Source organism: Garra rufa, chromosome 2, assembly GCF_049309525.1.
Source record: "Garra rufa chromosome 2, GarRuf1.0, whole genome shotgun sequence".
NCBI lineage: Eukaryota > Metazoa > Chordata > Actinopteri > Cypriniformes > Cyprinidae > Garra > Garra rufa.
In genome coordinates, this window is record NC_133362.1 from 52,588,729 (window position 1) to 52,595,588 (window position 6,860).

The window sequence follows — 6,860 nt, forward strand, 5'->3', positions numbered from 1 at the left end:
TACAGGAAATGACAATAAGTAGATAAATGGAAATAGTTTGTGACAGTTCATATGGTTAATCATTTGTTTTAGGGGCCGTTCACATGAAGCGTCTTTTGCGCGCTCAAGTTCGTTATTTCAAATGTAGGCGCGCGGTATACTTTGGCGCGCATAATGGAAGCGACGCGCTCATTTTTTCCAGGCGCGTCCGTGCCGCATCGAGTTGGAGAAACAGCTTATCATAGCTGTACAGGAATAAACATTTTTAAATAAATTTAATAACAGAGCTACTACAAGCAATTTTTAATGCTAAAAATCCATTTATCCTTTGCTGAAACTTCTGCATATTATGGAGAGCGCAGGTCATGGTTGCTTAGCAACAGCAGACGCCACTAGAGGGCAAGTTACAGAGCGGTTTGGAAAGAAAGACAAAGCGGCGCGCCTAGCGTTTTCCACGCGTTTTTAGGCGCGACATGTGAACGGCCCCTTAGAAGTGTTTAAAATATTATTTAAAAAAGTTAGAACCAGGCGAGTAGGTGAAATATCCCACCGCCTGCAGCTGCGTGTACCTTCTGACTTTATAGAGTAGTGTTTTTTTAGCTCTTTCTTTAGATTTGTTTAATTTCTTGTCAATACAGCTGTGTCTGTAGTTAGCTGGCTGACTTAAGAAGGCATAATGCAATATGCAAACAGCTGAAGTTAGTTGTCTTTTGGAAATTCCATTACACTGTATTTCTGCTCAAGTTAAGGACTTGCAACCTTGAACACTCCAGTATTCTCATTATTACAACCAGTTGTGTTTAATGAGGATTTGTTTATGTGTCACACTGGATTGGATTTAGTTTTTTTATGCAAAGACCTGATGTTTAGACTGTACACATAGATGTAATATCACTGCACTTGTAAGATACAGAAGTTTGTTGTGGTTAAATAGAAACAGATGTCTTACAGATTCATTTCCCCCTATTTTGTAGGTACTTGGAGTACAAAGCAGGATCTGCAGCATCAGTGACAACAGCCAACCCCACACAGCCTCAAATATCATCGTTTGCTCAAATGGTCCACTTATATTCCCCGAATTCAGCCAGGCAACAGGCCATCACCCAGTCCATCCTCCAGGACTTTGTGGTTGGATGCAGTCTCCCCCTGTCTGTCATTGAAAACCCACATTTTAGACGCTTCTTGAATGTCCTGGATAGCAAATACACTCCCTTGTCTAGGACCAGCTTGACAGAGAAGTTGATACCTCACCTTGTCGTTAAAGTTAAGGGAGACATAATCAAAGCCCTGGATGTCCAGTCAAATGTTGCAATAACAGCAGACCTCTGGTCTGACCGGAGTCTTCGGTCCTTTCTGGGAGTTACCGCTCATGTTGCTTGCAAGGACAAGGATTCTTACAGTTTAAAATCATTTTTGCTAGACTAGGCGTTTCACAGGGAAGCAGTGTGGGGAACGAATCGCCTCAGCATTTGACAACATTGTTGAGGAGTATGGCGTTGGGCATAAAATAAGCTACATTCTGACGGATAATGCGTCCAATATGAAGCGGGCCTTTAAAGTGAGGATGCCAGAAGTAGAGCAGCCTGAAGGTGACAGCAGTGATGACCTCAATGATGAAACAATGTGGGAGGATGCAGAACATGTAGAGCCATGGTCATCAGGTGAACGTCTTTCTTGCTTCGCCCACTCGCTGCAACTCGTCATCAATGACGGGATGAAAGAGGTAAAGGCAATAGCTAGAGCCATTGCCAAGGCCAGTAAATTCACAACTCTGCTGCACAGCAGTAGCAAGCATAGGGACATGTTTGAGGCCCACTTTGGCTCTAATAAGTCTATCCCAGCAGCAAACAACACCCGCTGGAATAGTACCTATAAGCAGTTAAAGGCTCTCACCACACTTGACCACCGGAGCATCACAGAAATGTGTAGTGACACAGAAAATTTGGTGTTTTCAAGCCGAGAATGGGCTCAGCTGACCGACCTTTGTGCTTTGCTCGAGCCATTTTCTGAGGCAACTGACCTCACGGAAGGAGACACTGCTGTTACTATCAGCATGGTGGTCCCCACCATTCTGGACTTACGGTTGCATCTCATCAAGATGGAAGTGCACCTTCCGCAGATTGTGACAATAGTCAGAGCGATGAAAAAGTCTTTAAAGAAGAGGTTCTCAGGAATTTTCCGAAGGATCAACATGGACGAGGGAGATCCGGAGCAACCATTTAATCATCGCATCTACTTGCCGCCATGCTTGACCCCCAGTTTGGATTGAGTTGGGTAGATTTAGATGTCCAAAATGGTGAAACGGGTCCAGCACTGAAGAGATTCAGAGATGACCTTAAAAAATCATTAACAGGTAGCTATATTATTATTATTATTACTGTTATTATTGTTGTTGTTGTTGCTATTATTTCGGTCATTGTTTTTATATTGTCATTAGCAGCACCCGGTCTAATCCTGTCTTTTGTGTGTGTGTGTGTGTGTGTGTGTGTGTGTGTGTGCAACTTTTTCCAGACCTTTTGATCACAGAGGTAAACAGAGATGCAACAATTGCAGAAGACGGAGAAGACACAGAAGAATCACACAGTGACTCACCGCCGCCCCTGAAACATCAGCGTCTTCTTTCACGCTACAAGGCTTTTAAGTTGAAACGTAGCACAACCCAGGACTCGAGCATTAATGCACAAATAAGCAAGTACCTAGACAGCATAAATGACTTTGACTGTGATGCACTGACCTTTTGGTCAAAAAACAAAGAGCGTTTCCCCAATCTACATGATGTTGCCTTGAAAGTTCTCTCTGTTCCTGCCTCTTCTGCCCCAGTTGAGAGAGTTTTTAGTAGAGGAGGCATTCTAATGAGACCCCACCGTGCACGGCTAGGCCATAGGATGTTGCAATTTTTAATTTTCCTGAAGTGTAATCAACCACTGTTTTAAAGCACACATGGGTGCGTGAAGGGGGCGTGTCTTCACACTGGTTTCTTGGTTCCCTAACCATAGAACAATTTGTTCTTCTCAGCTAATCCACACTGGTTCCGCACACATGATATAATATATGCCTTTCATTGTAGTTTTTGATGTATTAGTTTATCAACTTGTTCTTTGTCTATAGTACCTGTGTTCTATGGTTCTTGCACCACTGAACAACATGATTGATTTCATTGACAGTATGATTTAATAACATGACACTGCAAGTGTCAGAATCTTGTAAGCTCTTGTTCTTATTAATATACAATTTGATGTAAAGTTTTTGATGTATTAATATTTAGTATTTGTATTTTACATTTGTTTTGATGAATTTGTGTCTTTAATCTGTGTGTGTGTGTGTGTGTGTGTTTGTGTGTGTGTGTTTGATTACAGTATTGTATATAAGATGGTGTTTTACTAAATAAATGGTCTTTTAAATATCATCTGCATATCTCTGTTGTGTTGACTAAACATTAGGAGTAATCCAAGTTTATAATTGTGTATCTTTAATTTGATGTTACGATTTCATCTACACATTAAGTATAATTTCAATTGGTTACATATTTCTCATTCTTTAGACAGTTGTTGGAGGAGCAAGATGGTGTTGGGGGTGTTTTATGTTTTGTCAGATGAACCAGTCATTACCAGTAATGTCAGTCCTCAACAGTATACAAAAGTTAAGGGAGTCTCAATCCTCTAATAGTGCAGTAACAGCCGTCATACAATTGCTACACATCGTAAACAGGTTGGGCCTGTCTGTTCCGGTGGGCTCTCAGTGGTGCTAAATCATCAAATGAAGAGGATGGGATTCAAACCCACACAAACCAAGGTGTGCCGAGCACAACGGATTAGCCTCGCATCGCCTTAACCACTCGACCACCTCATCACTTTCCGTGGTCCTTTTATTTAACACTCCCGATTCAGACCATCAGCTCATTAGTAGAGCACTCAGTGAACTGAACTGAGTGTGTCAGATAAGGAAGACACAAAAAGTGCAGAGTGGGGTCCCCAGGACCGAGGATTACTGCTAAAGGAGCCGAACGACGAGGATGGGATTCGAACCCACGCGTGCAGAGAACAATTGAAAAGCAGTCCATCGCCTTAACCACTCGGCCACCTCGTCATTTTACGTGGCATTTTTTATTTAGCACTCCTGATTCAGATCATCAGTTCATTAGTAGAGAACTCAAAGAACTGAACTGAGTGTGTTAGATAAGGAGGACACACAAAAAGTTTAGCATGGGGTCCCCAGGACCTGGATTAAGGTCCAGTGCTAAAGGAACCGAACGACAAGAATGGGATTCCAACCATTGCACAGAGCACAATGGATTAGCAGTCCATCGCCTTAACCACTCGGCCACCCCGTCCCCTTGCTGACCGAGATAGGCCATGCTGTGGACTTTTTCAGCTGCTGCTGCCGTGCTTTCAGCAAGCTGTTTTGAGCACAGAGGGAATAGTGAATGAGCCGTCTTTTACCCACCTCTAATCTGTTCCGTAGAAACACGGTGCAGCAACCCGTGGCAGGAGACTGTTTGTGTGGCAGTTTAAAGCTTGCTACCACCTTGTCGGTTCACATCCACGTAGGTGCACGAAAAGGTCACGACCGTCACCGGCATTCTTTCGCAGAGGCAATATTGTAGCCTATGAGGTTTATCCGAGGCGCGATCATTGTTGGTTGAAAACTTTACCCAATACCCCGCCAGGATGACTCGAAATGCAGTCAGCTTTGGCAATTTTTGCTAGCCTTTCTGGAGGCTTAGAGTTTCGTTGAGAAATATAGCCTTGTTTCGTTTAGGTTTTTTTTTTCCTTGTCAAAAAGGTGTCTGCTGATGATAGAGCGCCGGAGCCGGAAGGCTTGTTGTTTTGTCAATATGTTCTCAAGACAGGTATCGTTAAACTGCAGCGCAATTACAGCTCACCGTTACCCATCGTAAACAGGTTGGGCCTGTCTGGTCCGGTGGCCTCTCAGTGGCGCTAAAGCTTCGAATGCATGTTGAGCACAATGTATTAGCCTTCCACCGCCTAAACCACTGGACCACCTCGTCATCCGGCGGGGTTTCTTTATTTAACATTCCTGATTCATGTGCATGTGGATGCATTCTTCGTCTTTTGTTTCAGCCGCCGAGGGCCTGTTTTCCACAGAGGCCCTGCGCCAAACTCCCTATGAGACACAATCGAACGTTAGTAGTAACCTCCGATTACGGCCGAATGTGGATTCTGCTCGGACGACGGGGCACCGGTACATCCTTTGTAGCTTTAGCTTATTAGCCAAACGCTACACCAGTTTGCCATTTCCCATGAAATCATCCTTGATTTACATAAGAAAGGTGCCCCAAATTGGTGGAAAATCACATCTCAACCATACGCTGTCCAAAGCATTAAACCGCCTTCACGCGGCAAAACAGAACATGTTGTTGGCCCGCACTGCTGGGTCAAACTGCGCTTCCCAAAAACAGATTGGGTCAAAACTGACAGAAGAAATCTCTAAGCCTGCTTTAAGCTCCACCCACGGGACGGGTTGACAGTCTCACACAACGCGAGAGCCTCAGTTTCGCCTGTGTAATTTGGGGGCCAATGAAAACTGCATCCAACTAAAATTACAAACAAAATTTTAGGACTCTAATGATGTTTCAAATGTAATTTTTCTCATCTCTGTTGTTAGGTTGTAACCATCTCTGAGACTCAAAGTGTCAGAACTCGCCTAAGCTGGTTTTGCAAAATGGAGGTCAAGACTATACTTTCAGGGATCATTTCTATAGTTTCTAACTAGGAAATGTGTTTCAAAAGTGTAGTGTCTCCCAAGCTACGATGATGAGTTTTGATACTCTTTTCTGAGTGTGAATCGGGTGTGGAGTAATGGTTTATTTTATATGCTCCACACCATTGATGAACGTTCTGTGTGCCATTTCAGCAGCATAGAAGAAGAGAGTATGATCAGAGTAGTCTCTGAGAAATGTAAATATCAGATTAAAAATCTTATGAGTCGTTATGATTGAGATTTTTTTTTTTTTTTTTTTACATTTTTGTTGGTGGGTGTCACCATCCTTGATATTCAGAATGTCAGGATAAGATGTCAGCTGGTTCTATCAACTTAAAGTTGCCATAAAATGCATTGAGAGAATATTTTAATTTGTTCTTTGATATCTGCATAGAAGGTATATGGCATAGGAAAGGGCAAACAATCTTCAGAAATGGTTTTACAGGACCATTTACAACCCTAGGATTTGTCCCTAGAATGAAATGCTCTGTTATTGCCTTTTTTGGAAGCTTCATGAATATTAATGAGCTCTGCTCCGATTGGCTGTTTCACAGAGCTGCTCATCTCTATAGCTGGCACATTGATAAAAATATATATTTAATTAGGAGCTCTAGCGGCTTTTAATATGTGGTTTGTTGAATCTGCTGTTTTGTATCGCAGACATTTTAGTCTCATTACTGTGATCCATGTGCTCTGTGTAAAGTTATAATGCAGAGGGAGCGCTTCTTACCACACAAGTTCAGCTGCTTCTCGGTGATACTCTGGATCTGTAAATCATTCGCCATCATCAGCGCAGTTATTTCTCCATCATTCACCATCATCAGCACAGTCATCTCTCTGTTTATGTGGTAAGTGATATCTTTTGTACTGCAATGTAACAGGCTAGCGCTAGCATTAAGCTAACCGTGTCCCTTCAGTGGCTTGCCTTGTTTTACTGATGTACTGACGTTACCGATGATTGGGCGATGCAAATGTTGGAGGCGTAACTATTAACGATCCCGGGACTGTTGCGTAACAGTTGGTGTTATGTTGGAATTGACATATAAATCTAGTGTTTGCAAAAGACCACCGAAATATAGAAGATTTATCCTTATCCTTATATAGATTTATCCTTGATTTCCATAAGAAAGGTGCCCCAAATTGGTGGAAAATCACATCTC

The 6,860-nt window shown here is 42.6% G+C and overlaps 2 non-coding genes across 2 annotated transcripts; both read left to right on the plus strand.

Annotated features, from left to right (window-relative positions):
- The first annotated feature begins 4,556 nt into the window (after positions 1–4,556).
- On the plus strand, positions 4,557–4,697 carry LOC141327029 (U4 spliceosomal RNA). Its single transcript, XR_012354351.1, has one exon. It is a non-coding gene; the product is annotated as a U4 spliceosomal RNA (small nuclear RNA).
- Positions 4,698–5,670: 973 nt separating this feature from the next.
- On the plus strand, positions 5,671–5,886 carry LOC141326968 (small nucleolar RNA U3). Its single transcript, XR_012354297.1, has one exon. It is a non-coding gene; the product is annotated as a small nucleolar RNA U3 (small nucleolar RNA).
- The last annotated feature ends 974 nt before the right edge of the window (positions 5,887–6,860 follow it).